At 36.2% G+C, this 21,478-nt stretch overlaps 1 long non-coding RNA gene across 1 annotated transcript; it reads left to right on the top strand.

The window, feature by feature from the left end:
• The first annotated feature begins 2,647 nt into the window (after positions 1-2,647).
• LOC149840949 (uncharacterized) lies at positions 2,648-4,024 on the top strand. Its single transcript, XR_016431616.1, has 3 exons — positions 2,648-3,044; positions 3,156-3,303; positions 3,659-4,024. It is a non-coding gene; the product is annotated as an uncharacterized LOC149840949 (long non-coding RNA).
• The last annotated feature ends 17,454 nt before the right edge of the window (positions 4,025-21,478 follow it).

Raw genomic sequence — 21,478 nt, forward strand, 5'->3', positions numbered from 1 at the left:
CGAGAACACGTATTTTGGTGATGGCTCCTGTTGGTGATTGACTAGGTGAAATGAGAAAAATAAGGTGGCTACACGAAGGTGGGGTAGAAAGACAAACATACCTCTATGTGAGAAAACAATGATAGGGTATTGATGATGTCATCTTTAGCAAGACAGAAAGTAAAATTGTGTGTGACAAGACATGATGTTTTGTTGACTGAATGTGAAATTGTGCGTGACAAGGCATAATGTTCCGTTAGTTATAATTAAGGAAACTCTAACAACATAACTCACATGGGTATTCACCGTACTTTAATTTTGATGGGATCATTTTCAATACGTAGTTTTATTAATGTCTAATATGCTAAAAACATGCAAAAATTAATAAATATCAAGTTACACATCGAAGGGGTAAAAACACAAAACTATCCGGAAACTGAAAAGGAATGTTGGTTTACAGGACGCCATATTCAACAATAGAAATTGTAAAAGTGTGAATGATAGGAGATGATGTTTGAGAACATGTATTTTGCTGATGGTTGTGGTTGGCGATTGACCGAGCGAAATGAGAGAAATGAGGTGGCTACACGAAGGCGGGGTAGAAAGACTAACATAACCCTATGTGAGAAAACAATGATAGGGTATTCATGATGTGATCTTGAATCAGACAAAATTTGAAATTGTGTGTGACACGATATGATGTTCTGTTGACGGAATGTGAAATTGTGTGTGACAATACACAATGTTCTGTTAGTTATAAGTAATGAAACTCTAACAACATAACCCATGTGGGATTTGAGCACATTTAATTTGGTAATGCGAATTGAGTGTGACGTTCGACTCCAACAAGTACTTTTATTATAAGTTGCACGATAAATGGTTGTGTAAAAAGATATAAATAGCACGATTACATATTTTTAGGGTAGGAAGACAAAACTACCGGTGAAATAAATATGTATGTTGATGCATAGATGGTGTTGTGTTCAACAAGATGGTGTGAAACTATGAATCACAAGATAAGGTGTTCAACAACTAGTACTCTCCCGATGGCTACAATAACAACTTGTTTATATAAAAGAAGAAAAATTAGAGTTGCACGATGTTGGCGTAGAACGACAAACCTACCCTTACGTGAAAAAACCACAAGACATTCATAATGCCATCTTCAACAAGATGGAATATGAAACTGTGAGTGACAAGATGCGATGTTCATTTAATTATTGTCCTTAAAACTTTAACTATATAATGTTTGTGGGTTTTAACTAAGCTTTAATTATCATTAGTAAACTTAGCGGGTCTCTCATCTCCAACAAGAACTATACGATGGTCAGGGTAAAAAGACAAGACGATCCTTGAACATGATTTCTAAGTTGATGTATAAATGGTGTTGTGGTTAACAAAAACAAGTTTGAAAATGTGGATGACACAATATAATATTAAGCAACAAGAACATTGGTGGTGTAGAAAGATAATCCTACCCTTATGGTGGTGGTGTAAAAGACATACCTATCATTACTTAAAAAAATAACAAGTCATTCAGAGTGCCATCTTTAACCAGATGGAATATGAAAATGTGTGACAAGATACGATGTCCAATTACTTATTATCCTTGTAATTCTAACTAAATGATGTTTTTGGGTTTTCACCAAATTTGAATTATCATTAGCAAATTAAGCGGGTCTATCATCTCCAACAAAAACTTCACTAAAGTCAGTGTAAAAAGGCAAAACTACCCCTCACGTGGATATGTATTTTGATGTATACAAGGCATTTCAACCCACAAACATTATATAGTTAAAGCTTAGTTAAAACCCACAAACATTATATAGCTAAAATATTTTTTTATAGTTGCTCAATAGCAATTGGTCAGGACGGGTTAAGAGTTCAGTACTAGTGCGTATTCTTATCCGCATAAAATCGATATGCTGAAGGCTTGAATTGGCTATTTGTAATAAATATAAAAAGAATGCATAATTTTATTTTTTAATATTATTTTAATAGCTTTAACATGTGTCATTTCTGATTGCCACATAATATTTTTTAGTTCTTCTCGCCTGCGCCTCAGGTAAATGACCGCACAACCAAAGAATTGTACAATACGAAATGACATGAAAAAACTAAATTACTAATTCTGCAATAAAAAATTTGTGAGGCTGACTAATATTTTATGATCAAAACTCCATAAACTAAAATTGTCATATATGGTATTCTTTGCAATAAAAAAAACTCGCTTTTAATTTTTAAGTAAAAAAATTACCATTTTTTTCAAAAAATGTAAGGAAGAAAAGTTGATTTTTATCACGAGAAAGTGGCTGCCGATATTTACCCAAAAAAGCGTTTAGTCACTATGCTCAGCACCATTATTTTCTGTCCTGATCCAAATCTGATTGGATCCGTCCGAGACAGGCCTAAAAAAGGCTTTCTTCAACCCACATTAGTACCGATTTCATTCGATCCATACCCGCACCAGAGTTTACACCTAAAGCGTACTCGATACGCAATTACGGGTTTTCTTGATAATGACAAAATTATAAATTCCGCCCAATTAAAAGCCTTTATTAAGCAAGTACTCCCGCCAAGTGCCAACCGCCATCCGCAAGCCAGATTTAAAACTCGTTGCGTTACCTCTTGGCTCTTTCACTCTCTAATCCAAGAACAAGAACCAGAACCAGAACATCGACGTTTCTCGAAGCTCCCGCTGAGCGCATCGTCGTCCTCCCCCTTTCCCCTCGAGAACCAGAGACGATCTGAGATTCTTGGTCCATTCGAAGCCCTAATCTCGCCGTCTGCGTCCTTCGTCGTCTGCCGACTCTCGTCTCCGTTCCCGCGAGGCTTCTGCTTCCCTTCCGCTCCCCTCTCCACGCTCAGAGCTCGGCGATGATCGTCGAATCGAGGCGATTCGTCTCTAGATCTCCTTCGTTGTACGCGAATTCTAGGCTGCGGAGCTGCGTGGTGTGTTTCTTCTTGCGAAAGGAACCCGACCGGACGGCGGATTCCTGGGAATGTGCAGAGAGGGAGGTCGATCGCGTCCCGTTTGATCTCAACATCTTCTTCGTTCTCTCTGGGTTCGCCTTCTGAGCGTACACGAGCCCGCTTATGAGTTTAGCTGCGTTTGCCTGCCTTTTTATTTCGATTTTCATTTTTTCTTACTCCGGTTTTGGTTTTTGTGGATCTAGTGTGCGATGGTTTTGATCTCAGCGTGGTTTCTTGCTCGTTGAGGCAGGAGGACACGGGGACGCATGAGATTGGTGCCAAGTTGAGGTAGGAGAACGCGGGGACGCGTGAGATTGGTGCAGCGGAGTGCCAGACGGTGTATCTCTCCGAGTAAGACGGTTTGATCGTTTGTTATTTTCTTTTTTCCCGATCCATTTGTTTTTAGCATACGCACCCCCAAACGCCTTTCTTGATTGTAGTCGAATTCGTGTAGGAAATTCATGATCTATTGTTTCGATCTTCTTTTGGAATGATTTGTACTCAAGCGAGGTTGTTTCCATTGGTGAATTGTAGGGTTCTTTGTGTTTTAGATTTTGCATGTTCTCTTCAAAGAAGTTCTGGGTTAAGTGATGTATGTGTTGTCTGTGAAGTTGACACGCTTTTGTAAATTCATTTAGTTGTTAAGATAGTCTTGGATGCTTTCTTGTTTGTCGATTCTAACCCTTCAAAATATTTATCTGACCAGGCAGTTCCTTCGTGAGGTTTATGATGGGCAGCTATTTATCAATTTGAAGAAGGGTGTGGATTTGCCTGCCATGGATCCTTAGGTCGGTTCCTTTTCTCCTTTATCTTTATTGATTCATTTTGTTGAATCTGAGTTTGCTGCCTAATGGATTTGGAGAATGTAGACTGGTCTAAAACGTTTTCCATCTTTCTTTTATGTTGAAACTGATTTTGAGTTGACCAATATGATTGCGTTAGTAATTTGAGTGAATATTGGATGAGAAGTGTTAAAACTGTTGTGAAACCCGATGATCCTGACAAACTAGACAGTGGGCCCTTCTAGTTAACCTGGGTCAACATCTGCATTTTGATATCCCAAACAAATAGAATTATCTACCACAATGCACATTAACACCTACTCGGTCTTTGGACATAGAAAATCACTTTGGATGGAGTGATAGAAGATGAAAAGGAATCTTTGCCATCTAGGGTAACTTCAGTAAGGCACTCAGACACCTTTGCATGGTCATGAAGATGAGATGCTCGTTTCTTTTTATCATGGCCTCATGTGGAGTTTGTATATATATGTATATATGTGTATGTATGCATGTATGTATCCACGTATGTATGTATGTATGTGTCATTATCTTTATTATATTTTTTGTATTTTTGTCTGAATCCTTGTTTGGTGTGGTTAGCTAACCCTAGGCATTTTAGCCATGTGAGATTGAAATATGGGTTTGTAAATTCTGGTTCATCTCTTGATCATTAGAAAAGAATAAGCCATTAACACTGTTTGGGTGAGGCTTTTTGGTCACAGTCTTTTTGACCAATTTATATGGAAGTTCTGGGTGGCTCTGGGCTATATAATGTTTTTTCTCAAGAAAAAGCTATCATGTGAAAATAGTTTCTAACAAATGCATTTTTTACACTCACTGGCAGTTCCAGTAATGTTCCATTTTGAAAATAATGCCACTTACTGATACAAAATTTCCAGGAACAAGCGATCTTTATGCAGTCATACAATATGACAACTAGGCTGTGAAATGCATGCCGAAATGGCCGAAATGGTAGTAAGTTTCACACTATTCCTTATTAGCACCAGTTGGTATGTCAGTGAAACTCAAAATTAGTTTCCTTTTTGAATTAGAATTTACTGGGTTCTGCAGAATTGCTTATTCACATGCATGCTATTGGAATCTTTTGATTCAATCTATGTTTAACATGATTTTATTGGGTTGTTTATAGTTTACCCTTGCCTCTTAAACTTGATTTTCTTAAACAGGAAAGCTTATCAGGTTTTTTTCTGAAAATTTTGGTCATTGGAGATCAAATTCTCTACCTAGTGTTTAACACATCATTGTCTAACTTCATTTTATTACACTATTATGAGTGCCTTTATCAAATGTTCTATTTATCTATACTAAGAATGATATTTATTGGATTGAATGTGATATCATGGTCAGTAAAACTGCTATCAGCTGAAGGGTCGTTACCATTCTCATGGTATTATCTGTTATAATAGTGTCTGGTGCATGTCCATTTGGCAAGCCTGATTGAGAAAGCAAATCAAAGTGCCTTTTATCTGGTAGCTTTACGTGCAAGAGTGTGTAGCCTTAAGGCTTGATCGGTCTGAATTGGCTCTGTGCTTGACCTGCTCTAAACCAGGTTATACGTTATCATTTTGATTGCATGGTTAGTGGTTGCTGAGTTGGCTGATTATGTCTGAGATGCCAGTCATTATGTGCAGAGAATATTTTTCTGCCTGCTATGAGAATACACATGCTTGGGCATTTCCAAGAAACTGAAGTTGTATGAGCGTGTAAAATACGCAGCTCATGACAGTTAAGTTCACTTCTTTGTTAAAAAGAAGGTGCTTTTTCCTGATTTATATGTTGTGCATTTTATCAAGGATTGGTTGCTGCCAAAGTATCAAATTTCAAATATAATGAAAGTTGATCTTATGCACAGAGCAAAACATACATAACACCACATACCATGCACATACGCCCGCTACAACTCATGCTCCAGGGTCATGCAGGTCATCTTTAGTTGCCCTTGACTATCTGCACAGTACCCCAATTCCAATTCTAGTAAAGCATGTGCATGATGTAGGAAGTTTTTGTTAGTCAGAGGCAGGGATTTGTGTAGATTGGATATTTTCAAGCCCCATATGAGGACTACTTGGAGTAGAAGAATATTATGTAGTTGTTTTTAACGATAGGTATCTATTGATCAAATATTTTCTAGCCCGATATAAAGACAATTTGGAGTAGAAGAATATCATATCATTACAGTTAATGATTGTTATGGGTCGGAAGTGATGGAGGCAAGGCGGATGGTTAAACTGCAATTCTTAGTTTTCTAAAGAAGATTATTGGAAATGTTAGCAATACAATTTATTACACTGAATCTAAAAGGGCTGCAATTTGATTTTGACTGATGTTTAGTCATTGTTTAGTATTTCTAAGAATACTAATTGTGTTTTCTTTGCCCCTCATCCAACAAGTACTTTTATAAGTAGTACACCTATACAATTATGGGGTAAAAAAAGAAAACTAGCCATGAGAAACAAAACTATGTCGGTGTGTACACTGTGTTGTGTTCAATTAGAACATGCGCAAAGGTGTGAATGACACAATATGATGTTCAACAACAACTATGTTGGTGATAGCCATTTTTAAAGATTTATCGTACAAAATGAGAAAAATATCCCATGTGGGTATTAACCATACCTTAATTTTGATGCGATCATTTTCAACGAGTACTCTTATTGATGGCTAGTATGCGAAAAAACATGCGAAAAGTAATAAATAGCAAGTCTACACATCTATGTGGTAAAAACACAAAACTACCCCCGAACTGAAAAATGATGCTGATGTTTATTTGATGCTCAAGTAGTTATTGTCTTTAACACTTTATCTATATAATGTTTGTGGGTTTTCACTAAACTTTAATTATCATTAGCGAACTTAGCGGGTCTCTTGTACACAAGCACTATACGACAAAACTACTACTGAATTTGATTTATATGTTGATGTATACATGGTGTTGTGGTCAATAAGAACAAGTTTGAAATGTGGATGACATGATATAATGTTATGCTACAATTCCGTGGTTGATGGATATTGTTAGAGTTCGACATTATGAAATGAGAGAAATTAGAAAGCTACACGGCAGGGTAAGAAGACAAACCTATCCCGGTATGACAAGTACTTTTAACAAGGCAACAATTATTGGGTGACGCCATGTTCAACAAGATTAAGCGTAAAAGTGTGAATGATGAGAATTGATGTTTGAGAACAAATATTTTGCTGATGGCTGTTGTTCGTGATTGACTGCGCGAAACGAGAGAAATAAGGTATCTACATGAAGGCGGGGTAGTAAGACAAACGTAGCCCTGTGTCAGAAAACAATGATAGGGTATTCATGATGTCATCTTCAACAAGACAAAATGTGAAATTGTGTGACAAGACCATGGTTGCCAGTTGAGGAAGCGGGAGCGGGAAGCGAGGCACTTTCAAAATTTTAGGAAGCGGGGAAGCGTGGGACCACTTAGGACCGATTCGGAAAGCGTCTCGGAAGCGACCTAGGAAGCGTCTCGGAAGCGACCTAGGAAGCATCTCGGAAGCGACCTAGGAAGCGTCTCGGAAGCGACCTAGGAAGAGTCTCGGAAGCGAGGGGGAAGCAAAAAAAAATAAAAATAAAAAATACAAAAAAATTGAAAAAAAAATGGAGGAAGCGAGGGGAAGTGTGGGGGAAGCGTGATGGGAAGCATGCTTCCTATTAAAGGGAAGCGTGTCCCCCATTAAAGGGAAACACGTCCCCCATTAAAGGGAAGTGCGCTTCCCAAAAAAGGGGGACGCTTCCCCCCACGCTTCGGAAGCGCGACGTTTCGCGCTTCCGAAGCGCGCTTCGGGGAAGCGCGCTTCCCCTTTTAGCAGGCGCTTCCGGTAACCCTGGACAAGACACAATGTTCTGTTGACGGAATGTGAAATTGTGTATGACAAGACAATGTTTTGGTAGTTATAATCAATGAAACTCTAACAACATAATACGTGGGTTTTGAGGATATTTTAATTTGGTAATGCAAATTGAGTTTTGATTTTCGACTCCAACAAATACTTTTATTATAAGTTGCATGAGAAAAGGGTCTGCCAAAAGATATAAATACAATGACTACAAAGTTTTGGGGTAGGAAGACAAAACTACCCGTGAAATAAATATGTATTTTGATGCATAGATGCTGCCGGGTTCAAAAAGATGGTGTGGAAGTGTAAATCACAAGATAAGATGTTTAACAGCTAGTACTCTCGTGATAGCTACAATAACAACTTGTACGTATGAAATAAGAAAAATAGGATAGCTACACGATGGCTAGGTAGAAAGACAAACATACCCTTTCGTGAGAAAACAACAAGACATTCTTATTGCCATCTTCAACAAGATGAAATATGAAATTGAGTGATTAGCTACGATATTCATTTAGTTATTGTCCTGAAAACTTTAACTATATAATATTTGTAGATTTTCATTAAACTTTAATTATTATTAGCGAACCTAGTGGGTCTCTCGTCTCCAACAAGGACTATACGATGGTCGGGGTAAAAAGACAACACTACCCCTGAATTTGATTTCTATGTCGATGTATACATGGTGTTGTGGTCAACAAGAACATGTTTGAAAATGTGGATGACACAATATGATATTAACCAACAAGAACATTGGTGGTGTAGAAAGACAAACCTACCCTTATGGTCATGGTGTAAAAAGACTAACCCATCGTTACATGAAAAAATAACAAGTTCTTCTTAGTGCCGTCTTCAACGAGATCAAATATGAAAATATGTGGCAAGATACGATGTTCAATTACTTATTATCCTTGAAACTCCAACTAAACGATGTTTGTGGGTTTTCACCAAATTTTAATTATCATTAGAGAACTAAGCGGGTCTATTGTCTCCAACAAGGACTTCACGATAGTGAAGGTAAAAAGACAAAAGTACCCCTCAAGTAGATATCTATTTCGATGTATATAACGCATTATGATCAACAAGAACAAGTTTGAAAATGTGGATGACACGATGTGATGTTAAGCAAGGCGTATGTTGGTGATGAATATTGTTAGAGATTGTTTAGATGAAATGAGAGAATTTGAAAAAGCATACGGTGGCAGGGTAAAAAGACAAACCTATCCCTGTATGACATAACAATAAGAAAGTTATTCATAATTCCATGTACAACAAGATGAAATGTGGAAGTGTCATTGACCAGGTACGATGTTCAGTTACCAATAACTTGAAACTCTAACAATATAACACATGTGGGAATTCACCATACTTTAATTTTGTTGCGATCGTTTCTAACCAGTACTTTTGTTGATGGTTAGTTTGCGAAAAAATATGCGAAAAGTAATAAGTCTACATATCGGTGAGGTAAAAACCCAAAACCACCCTCGAACCTAAAAAGGATATTGATGTTTACATGACCCCATGTTCAACAATATAAAGCGTAAAAGTGTGAATGATAGGAGATGATGTTTGAGAACAAGTATTTTGGTGATTGCTGCTGTTGGTGATTGACCAGTTGTAATGAGAAAAATAAGGTGGCTACACGAAGACGGGGTAGAAAGACAAACATACCCCTATGTGAGAAAACAATTGTAGGGTATTCTTGATGTCATTTCAGCAAGGCGGAATGTGAAAGAGTGTGTGATAAGACACACTGTTATGTTGATTGAATGTGAAATTGTGTGACGAGACACAATGTTTTTTTAGTTATAATCAATGAAATGCTAACAAGATAACCCATGTGGGTATTCACCATACTTTAATTTTGATGCGATTGTTTCCAACGAGTACTTTTATTGATGTCTAGTATGTGAAAAACATGCAAAAAGTAATAGATGGCAAGTCCACACATCAGTGTGATTAAAATAGAAAACTAACCCAGAACAGAAAAATGATGCTGGTTTACATGACGCCATGTTCAACAAGGTAAAGCTTAAAAGTGTGAATGATAGAAGATGATATTCGAGAATAAGCATTTCGGTGATGGCTGCTGATGGTGATTGATCAGGCAGAATGAGAGAAATAAGGTGGCTACATGATGCCGGGGTAGAAAGACAAGCGTAACCCTTACATGAGAAAACAACAAGATATTCATAATGCCATCTTCAACAAGATGGATTATCAAACTGTGAGTGACAAGATACGATGTTCATTTAGGTATTGTCCTTGAAACTTTAACGATATAATGTTTGTAAGTTTTAACTAAACTTTAATTATCATTAGCGAACCTAGTTGATGTCTCGTCTTCGACAAGGACTATACGATGGTCTGGGTAAAAAGACAAAACTACCCCTGAATATGATTTCTATGACGATGTGTCAATGCTATTATGGTCAACAAGAACAAGTTTGAAAATGTTGATGACACAATATAATATTAACCAACAAGAACATTGGTCGTGTAGAAAGACAATCGTACCCTTATGGTGGTGGTGTAAAAGACAAACCTATCATCACTTGAAAAGATAACAAGTTATTCATAGTGCCATCTTCAACCAGATGAAATATGAAAATGTGTGACAAGATACGATGTTCAATTACTTATTATCCTTATAAATCTAACTAAACGATGTTTGTGGGTTTTCTCCAAATTTTAATTATCATTAGGGAACTAAGCGAGTCTATTGTCTCCAAAAAGGACTTCATAATAGTGAGGGTAAAAAGACAAAACTACCCCTCAAGTAGATATTTATTTTGATGTATACCAGGCATTGCAGTCAGCAAGATGTTTGAAAATGTGGATGACACGATATGATGTTAAGCAACACATACGTTGGTGATGAACATTGTTAGAGATTGACCAGATGAAATGAGAGAAATTGGAAAAGTACACGTTGGCAGGGTAAAAAGGCAAACCTCTCCATGTATGACAAAACAATAAGACATTAATAATCTCATGAACAACAAGATGAAAGGTGGAAGTGTCATTGACAAGGTACGACGTTCAGTTTCCTATAACTTGAAACTTTAACAATATAACGCATGTGGGTATTCACCATACTTTAATTTTGATGTGATCGTTTCCACGGAGTACTTTTATTGATGGTTAGTGTGCAAAAGTGATATATAGCAAGTGTACACACCGGTGGGGTAAAAACACAAAACTACACCCAAACTCAAAAAGGATGTTGATGTTTATATGACGCCATGTTTAACAAGATAAAGCGTAAAAGTGTGAATGATAGGAGATAATGTTCGAGAACAAGTATTTTCGTGATGACAAGAACAAGTTTGAAAATGTTGATGACACAATATAATATTAACCAACAAGAACATTGGTGGTATAGAAAGACAATCCTAACCTTATGGTGGTGGTGTAACATACAAACCTATCACCACTTGAAAAAATAACAAGTCATTCATAGTGCCATCTTTACCCAGATGGAATATGAAATTGTGTGATAAGATACGATGTTCAACTACTTATTATCCTTCTAACTCTAACTAAACCTTGTTTGTGGGTTTTTACCAAATTTTAATTATCATTAGCGAACTAAGCGGGTCTATCGTCTCCAACAAGGACTTCACAATAGTGAGGGTAAAAAGGACAAAACTACCCCTCAAGTAGATATCTATTTCGATGTATACAAGGCATTGTGGTCAATAAGAACAAGTTTTAAAATTTGGGTGACACGATATGATGTTAAGCAACATGTACGTTGGTGATGAATATTGTTATAAATTTATAAGATGAAATGAGAGAAATTGGAAAAGTACCTGGTGGTAGGGTAAAAAGACAAACCTATCCCTATATGACAAAACAATAAGAAAGACATTCATAATCCCATGTAAAGCAATATGAAATATAGAAGTGTCATTGACAAGGTATGATTACCTATTACTTGAAACTTTAGCAATATAACCCATGTGGGTATTCACTATACTTTAATTTTGATGCGATCATTTTTTATGAGTACTTTTATTGATGGCTAGTATGCAAAAAGTGATAAATAGCAAGTCTACTCACCGGTGGGGTAAAAACATAAAACTACCCCGAACTGAAAAAGGATGCTCATGTTTATATGGCGCCATGTTTAACAAGATAAAGCGTAAAAGTGTGAATGGTAGGAGATGATGTTCAAGAACACGTATTATGGTGATGGCTGTTGTTAGTGATTAATCGGGCGAAATGAGAGAAATAAGGTGGCTACATGAAGGCGAGGTTGAAAGACAAACCGACTCTTAGGTGAGAAAACAATGATAGGGTATTCATGATGTTATCTTTAACAAGACAAAATATTAAATTGTGTGTGACTAGACACGATGTTCTGTTAATGGAACATGAAATTGTGTGTAACAAGAAACAATGTTCTGTTTGTTATAATCAATGCAACTCTATCAAAATAACCCATATGGGTTTTGACCATACTTTAATCTGGTAGTGCGAATTGAGTTGGACTTTCGACTTCAACAAGTACTTTTGTAATACGTTTCAAGACAAAAGGGTCTGCAGAAAGATATAAATACCACGACTACAAAGTGGAGGGGTAGGAAGACAAAGCTACCCTTAAAATAGATATCTATGCTGATGTATACATGGTGTTGTATTCAACAATATCATATTGAAGTATGAATCACAAGGTATGATGTTCAACATTTAGTACTCTCGTGATGACTACAATAAGAGGATGACCATATAAAATAAGAAAAATAAAAGATCGACACGATGGCGGGGTATAAAGACAAACCTACCCTTACATGAGAAAACAACAATAATACTTTCATAATTCTATCTTAACATGATGAAATATGAAGTTGTGAGTGTCAAGATAGGATGTTCAATTAGTTATTATTGCCACACACATTAACTATATAATGTTTGTGGGTTTTCACAGAATTTTAATTATCGTTAGCGAACCTCTAGGGTCTCTCGTCTCCAACAAGGACTACACGATGGTCTGCGTAAAAAGACAAAACTACCCCAAAAGTAGATCTCTATTTTGACGTATACATGGTGTTGTGGTTAGTAAGAACCCGTTTGAAAATGTTGATGACACAATATAATGTTAAACAACAATTACGTGGTTGTTGGATATTGTTAGAGATTGACCCGATGAAATTAGAGAAATTGGAAAGCTACATGTTGGTTTGGTAAGAAGACAAACATATCCCGATGTGACAACACAATAACAAGGCAACATGTATTGTGTGTCATCATTTTCAACAAGATAAAGCGTAAAGGTGTGAGCGATAAGAGATGGTGTTCGAAAACAAGTATTATGGTGATGGCTGCTGTTAGTGATTGATCAGGCGAAACTAGAGAAATAAGGTGGATACTCGAAGGCGTGATAGAAAAACAAAGGTATCCATGTGTGAGAACACAATAATAGGGTATTCATGATGTCATCTTCAACAAGACAGAATGTGAAATTGTGTGACAAGACACGATATTCTGTTGACAAAATCTAAAAGTTTGTGACAAAACACAATGTTCTGTTAGTTTTAATTAATGAAACTCTAACAACATAAACGATGTGGGTTTTGAGCATACTTTAATTTGGTAATGCGAATTGAGTGTGACTTTTGACTCCAACAAGTACTCTTATAATAAGTTGCAAGCGAAAAGGGTCTGCGAAAAGATATAAATACCACGACTACAGAGTGGAGGTATAAGAAGATAAAACTTCCCCTGAAATAGATATGTCTGTTGATGCATAGATGTTTTCGTGTTCGGCAAGATCGTGTAGAAGTGTGAATCACAAGATAAGATGGTCAACGGCTAGTACTCTGGTCATGGCTACAATAAGAGCTTGGCCTTATGAAATAAAAAAAATAGGTGAGCTAAACGATGGCAGGGTAGAATGGCAAACCTATCCTTATGTGAGAAAACGACTAGACATTCATATTGCCATCTTCAAAAAGATGAAATATGAAACTGTGAGTGACTGACTAGGTAAATAAGAAAAATAAGTTGGCTACACCGAGGCAGGGTAGAAAGACAAACGTACCCCTGTGCGAGAAAACATTGATAAGGTATTCATGATGTCAATTTCACGAACACCGAAATTGTCGTCAACAAGAACAATTGTGAAAATGTTGATGACACAATATGATTTAAGCAACTAGACATCGACAAACCCAACCTTATGTTGGTAGTGTAAAAAGACGAATCTATCCTTATATAAGAAATCAACATAAATCCATTTATAATGCCATCTTCAACCAGGTGGAATATGAAAGTGTGAGTGACAAGATACAATGTTCAGTTACTTATGATCGTTGTAACTCTAACTATACGATGTTTGTGGGTTTTCACCAAACTTTAATTATCATTAGCGAACTAAGCAGGTCTATTGTCTCTAATAACAAGGACTTCACGATGGTGGGGGTAAAAAGCGAAAACTACCCTTGAAGTAGATATCTATGTCGAGGTATAAAAGGCATTGTGGTCAACAAGAACAAGTTTGAAAATGTAGATTGCACGATATGATGTTAACCAACACTTACGTTTGTGATGGATATTGTTAGAGATTAACCAAATGAATTGAGGGAAATTAGAAAGGTAAACGGTGGCAGGGTAAAAACACAAACCCATTCTTGTATGACAAAACAATAAGGCATTTATAATGCCATGTACCACAAGATGAAATATGGAAGTGTCATTGACAAGAAACCATGTTAAGTTATAACCTGAAAGTTTAACAATATAACGCGTGGGTATTCACCATACCTTAATTTTGATGCGATTGTTTCCAACGAGTACTCTTATTGATGACTAGTATGCAAAAAAACATGCAAAAAGTGATAAACAAGTCTATACACCAGTGGGGTAAAAATACAAAACTACCCCCGAACTGTAAAACGATGTTGATGTTTACATGATGCCATGTTCAACAAGATAAAGCATAAAAGTGTGAATGATAGGAGATGATGTCCGAGAACAAGTATTTTGTTGATGGTGGGTGTTAGTGATTGACCTAGCGAAATGAGAGAAATAAGGTGGCTACACTAATGCTTGGTAGAATGACAAACCTAACCTTATGTGAGAAAACAATGAAAGGGTATTCATGATATCAACTTCAACAAGACAGAATGTGAAATTGTCTGTTAAAAGACACGATGTTCTATTGACGGAATTTGAAATTGTGTATGACAAGACACAATGTTCTGTTAATTATAATCAGTGAAACTCAAATTACCTTCCGCATGTGGGTTTTTAACATACTTTAATTTGGTGGTGCCAATTTCGTGGGACTTTCGACTCGAACAAGTACTTTTATAATAAGTTGCATGAGAGAAGGGTTTGCAAAAATATATAAATACCATGAGTATAGAGTGGTGGGATTGGAAGACAAAACTCCCCTTGAAATTAGATATGTATGTTGCTATATTCATTGGAGTCGTGTTCAACATGATCATGTGGAAGTGTGAATCACATGGTATGATGTTCAACGACTAGTACTCTCGTGATAACTACAATAAGAGGTTGATCATATGAAATAAGAAAAATAGGAGAGCTACGCGATGGCGGGGTTAAATGACTAACCAATCATTATGTTTGAAAACAACACATTCATAATGCCATCTTTGAACCAACAAGATGAAATATGAAAGTGTGAGTGACAAGATACGATAAGTTATTTATTATCTTTTAAACTCTAACTATATAATATGTTTGGGGATTTTCACCAAGCTTTAATTTTCATTAATGAATTTAGTCTGTCTCTCATCTCCAACGAGCACTACATGATGGTAGGGGTAAAATGGTAAAACTACCCTTAGAAGAGATATCTATGTCGATATATGCATGTTGTTGTGGTCAACAAGAACAAGTGTGAAAATGTGGATGATACTATATATTGTTGAGCCAGAAGTACATTGGTTGTGGATTTTGTTAGAGATTAAATAACTGAAATGAGAGAAATGCGAGTGCTACACGACATCTGGGTAAAATGACAATCCTATCCCTGTATAAAAAAACAATAATGTGCATTAATAATGCAATTTACGATAAGATGAAATACAAATGTCTTTGATAACTATGTGACCATATAAAATAAGAAAAATAGGAAAACTATAGGGTGGTGGGGTAAAATGACAAACCTACCCTTACGTAAGAAAACAACAAGCTACTCATAATGCCATCTTCAACAATATGAAATATAAAAGTGTGAATGATAAGATATGATGTTAAGTTTCTTATTATACTTGAAACTCTATCTATATGATGTTTGTGAGTTTTCACATCATTAGCAAACTTAGCGGGTCTCTCGTGTCCAATAAAGACTACAAGATGTTAGGGTTTAAAAAACAAAATACCTTTGAAGTAGATATCTATGTCGATGTATACACGTTGTGGTCAACAAGAACAAGTGTGAGAATATTGATAACACAATATGATATGAAGCAACAAGAACATTGACAAACTACCCTGATGGTGGTGTTGTAAAAGACAAACCTATCCTTACATGAGAAAACAGGAAGCCATTCATATTGCCATCTTCAATCAGATGAAATATGAAAGTGTGAGTGCAAGATACGATGTTTAGTTACTTATTACTCTAACTATATAATGTTTGGGTGTTTTTACCGAACTTTAATTATTATTAGCGAACTAAGCAGGTCTATCTTCTCCATTAAGGACTTCACGATGGTGGGGTTTAAAAGAAAATACCACCCCTGAAGTAGATATCTATGTCGATGTATACAAGGTATTGTGGTCACCAAGAACAAGTTTGAAAATGTGTATAACACGACATGATGTTAAGCAAGACGTACGTTTGGTGATGGATATTGTTAGAGATTGACCGGATGAAATGAGAGAAATTGGAAAGGTACATGGTGGCAGGGTAAAAAGACAAACCTATCCTCGCATGACAAAACAATAAGAAAGGCATTCATAATGCCATTTATGACAAGATGAAATGTGGAAGTATCATTGACAAGGTACGATATTAAGTTACTTATAACTTGAAACTCTTACAATATAAAGTGGTGATGGCAGATGATGTTCGAGAACATGTATTTTGGTGATGGCTGTTGTTGGTGATTGATTCGGCGAAATGAGACAAATAGGGTGGCTACACGAAGTTGGGGCAAAAAGACAAACATGCCCTTATGTGAGAAAGCAATGATAGGCTATTCATGATATCATCTTCAGCAAGACACAATGTTCTGTTAGTTATAATAAATTAAACTTTAACAACACAACCCATGTGGGTATTCACCACACTTTAATTTTGATGTGATAGTTTCCAACCGGTACTTTTATTGATGGCTAGTATGCGAAAAATAATAAATAGCAAGTCTACACATCGGTGGGGTAGAAACACAATACTACCCCCGAACTGAAAAAGGATGTTGTTGTTTATTTGACGCCATATTCAACTAGATAAAACGCACAAGTGTGAATGGATTAGGAGATGATGTTTGATGGTTGTTGTTGTTGGTTGACCGGCCGAAAAGAGAGAAATAAGGTGGCTACAGTAAGGGGGAGTAGAAACACAAACATACCCCTTTGTGAGAAAACAATGATAGGGTGTTCATGATGTCATCTTCAACATGACGGAATATAAAATTGTGTGTGATAACTCAGGATGTTCTGATGACGGAATTTGAAAATGTGTATGACAAGGCACGATGTCCTGTTAGTTATAATCAATGAAACTCTAACAACATAACCCATGTGGGTTTTGAGTATTCTTTAATCTTGTAGTGCGAATTGAGTGCGGCTTTCGACTTTGAAAGTACTTTTATAATAAGTTGCACGAGAAAAGGGTCTGCGAAAAGATATAAATACCACGACTACATAGTGGAGGGGTGGGAAGACAAAACAACCCGTGAAATACATGTGTGTTGATGTATACTTGGTGTCGTATTGAACAAAATTGTGAGAAAGTGTGAATCACTCGATAGGATGTTCAATGATTATTTCTCTGGTCTTGTCTACAATAAGATCTTGACCATATGAAATAAAAAAAAATAAGAGAGCTACACGATGGCAGAGTAGAAAGACAAATTTACGACTATGTGAGAAAACAACAAGACATTCCTAATTCTAATCTTCAACAAGATGGAATATGAAACTCTGAGTGTCAAGATAGGATGTTCAATTAGCTATTGTCCTTAACACTTTAACTACATAATGTTTGTGGGTTTTCACCAAACTTTAATTATTATTAGTGAAACCTCGAGGGTCTCGTCTCAAACATGGACTAAACAATAGTTGGGGTAAAATGACAAAACTATCCCTGAAGTAGATTTCTATTTCGATGTATACGTATTGTTGTGGTCAATAAGAACAAGTTTGAGAATGTGGATGACACGATATAATGATAAGCAACAATTTTGTGGTTGATGGATATTGTTAGATATCGACCAGATGAAATGAGAGAAATTGAAAAGCTATACTATGGTAGGGTAAAAAGACAAACCTATCCCGGTATGACAAGACAATAACTAGTTAACAATTATTGGGTGACGCCATGTTCAACAAGATAAAGCGTAAAAGTGTAAATGATATGAGTGGATGTTCGAGAACAAGTATTTTGGTGATGGGTGTTGTTAGTGATTGACCAACCGAAACGAGAGAAACAAGGTATCTATCTGAAAGGCGGGGTAGAAAGACAACCGTAGCCCTGTGTTAGAAAACAATGGTAGGGCATTCATGATGTCATTTTCAAGAAGACGAAATGTGAAATTGTGTGTGATAAGACAATGTTTTGTTGACAGAATATGAAATTGTGTATGACACGACAGTGTTCTGATAGTTATAATCATTGAAACTTTAACAACAAAAAGTTTGAAAATGTCCATGACACGATATGTTGTTCAACAACACGTACGTTGGTGATGAATATTGGTAGAGATGAAATGAGAGAAATTAGAAAAGTACACGGTGGGAGGGTAAAAAGACAAATCGATCCCTCTATGACAAAACAATAAGAAGGGCATTCATAATCCCATGTACAACAAGATGAAATGTGAAAGTGTCATTGACAAGGTACGATGTTCAGTTACTATAACTTGAAACTCGAATAATATAATGCGTTTGGGTATTCTCCATACTTTAATTTTGTTGCGATCGTTTTCAACGAGTACTTTTATTTATGACTAATCTGCGAAAAAACATGCGAAAAGTAATAAATAACAAGCCTACGCATCGGTGGGGTAGAAACACAGAACCAGCCCCGAACTGAAAAAGGATGTTGATGTTTACATGATGCCATGTTCAACAATATAAGGCGTAAAATTGTGAATGATTGGTGATGATGTTCGTGAACAAGTATTTTGGTGATGTTGGTGATTGACCAGGTGAAATGAGAAAAATATGGTGGTTGCACGAAGGCGGGGTAGACAGACAAACGTACCCCTTTGTGAGAAAACAATGATAGGGTATTCATGATGTGATCTTGAAAAAAACGTAATGTGAAATTGTATATGACAAGATACGATGTTCTGTTGTCAAAATGTGAGATTGTGTGTGACAAGACACATTGTTCTGTTAGTTGTAATTAATGAAACTCTAACTACATAACACTTGTGGGTTTTGACCATATTTTAATTTGGTAATCCGAATTGAGTGGGACTTGAGACTCCAACAAGTACTTTTATTATAAGTTGCCTGAGAAAAGGGTCTGCGTAAAGATATAAATACCACGTATGCAGTGTTTTGGGGGTAGGAAGACAAAACTACCCGTGAAATAAATATTTGTTTTGATGCATAGATGGTGTCGTGTTGAACACAATGGTGTGGAAGTGTGAATGAAAAGATAAGATGTTCAACAATTAGTACTCTCGTGATGGCTAAAATAAGAGCTTGTCCATATGAAATAAGAAAAATAGGAGAGCAACACGATGACGGCGTAGAAAGACAAAGCTACCCTAACTTGAGAAAACAAGACATTCATAATGCCATGTTCAATAAGATGGAATATGAAACTCTGAGTGACAAGATATGATGTTCATTTAGTTATTGTCCTTAATTCTTTAACTATATAATGTTTGTGGGTTTTCACTAAACTTTAATTATCATTAGCGAACCTAGCGGGTCTCTCGTCTCCAACAAGGGCTATACGCTGGTCAGGGTAAAAAGATAAAACTACACCTGAATTTGATTTCTGTGTCGATGTATACACGGTGTTGTGATCAACAAGAACAAGTTTGAAAATGTGGATGACACAATATGATATTAACCAACAAGATCATTGGTGGTGTAGGAAGACAAACCTACCCTTATGGTGGTGGTGTAAAAAGACAAACCTATCGTTACATGAAAAAATAACGAGTCATTCGTAGTGCTCTACAACTAGATGGAATATGAAAATGTGTGACAAGATACGATGATCGATTACTTATTATCCTAGTGACTTTAACTAAACGATCTTTGTGGGTTTTCACCAAATTTTAATTATCATTAGCGAACTAGGTGTTTCTATCGTCTTCAACAAGAACTTCACGATAGTGAGTGTAAAAAGACCAATCTATCCCTCAAGTGGATATCTATTTCGAAGTATACAAGGCATTGTTGTCAACAAGAACAAGTTTGAAAATGTGGATTACACGATATGATGTTATGCAACACGTATGTTGGTGATGAATATTGTTAGAGATTGATCACATGAAATCAGAGAAATTGGAAAAGTACATGATGTAAGGGTAAAAAGACAAACCTATCTATGTATGACAAAACATTAAGGAAGGCATTCATAATCCCATGTACAACAAGATGAAATGTGGAACTGTCATTGACAAGGTATGATGTTCAGTTACCTATAATGCATGTGGGTATTCACGATACTTTAATTTTGATGCGATCATTTCCAACGAGTACTTTTATTGATGGCTAGTATGCAAAAAGTGATAAATAGCAAGTCTATAAACTGGTGGGGTAAAAATAGAATACACCCAAATTCAAAAACGATGTTGATGTTTATATGATGCCATGTTCAACAAGATAAAGCGTAAAAGTGTAAATGATTGGAGATCAAGTTCGAGAACAAGTAGTTTGGTGATGGCTGCTGTTAGCGACTGACCAGGTGAAATGAGAGAAATAAGGTGGCTACACGAATGCGGTGTAGAAAGACAAACATACCCTTATATGAGAAAACAATGATCGGGTATTGATGATATGATCTTCAACAAGACAAATTATGCAATTGTTATGTGAGTTATAATAAAAAAAAACTCTAACAACATAACCCATGTGGGTTTTGAACATACATTAATTTGGCAGTGCGAATTGAGTGAGACTTTCGACTACAACAAGTACTTTTATAATAAGTTTTATGAGTAAACGGTCCGCAGAAAGATATAAATACCATGACTATAAAGCGAAGGGGTAGGATGACAAAACTACCCTTGAAATAGATATATATGTTGATGTATACTTGGTGTCGTGTTCAACAAGATCATGTTAAAATATGAATCACAAGGTATGATTTGTGCATATGAAATAAGTAAAATAGGAGAGCAACACGATGGCGGGGTAGAAAGACGAACCTACCCTTACGTGAGAAAACAACAAGACATCCATAATACCTTCTTCAACAAGATGAAATTTGAAACTGTGTGACAAGATACGATGATCAATTACTTTTTATCCTAGTGACTTTAACTAAACGATATTTTTGGGTTTTCACCAAATTTTAATTATCATTAGCGAACTAGGCGTTTCTATCGTCTTCAACAAGGACTTCACGATAGTGAGTTTAAAAAGACAAAACTATCCCTCAAGTAGATATCTATTTCGATGTATACAAGGCATTGTTGTCAACAAGAACAAGTTTGAAAATGTGGATTACACGATATGATGTTATGCAACGCGTACGTTGG

The sequence above is a fragment of the Nuphar pumila genome, chromosome 4, assembly GCF_984573655.1.
Source record: "Nuphar pumila chromosome 4, dmNupPumi1.hap1.1, whole genome shotgun sequence".
In the NCBI taxonomy this organism is placed as follows: Eukaryota; Viridiplantae; Streptophyta; class Magnoliopsida; order Nymphaeales; family Nymphaeaceae; genus Nuphar; species Nuphar pumila.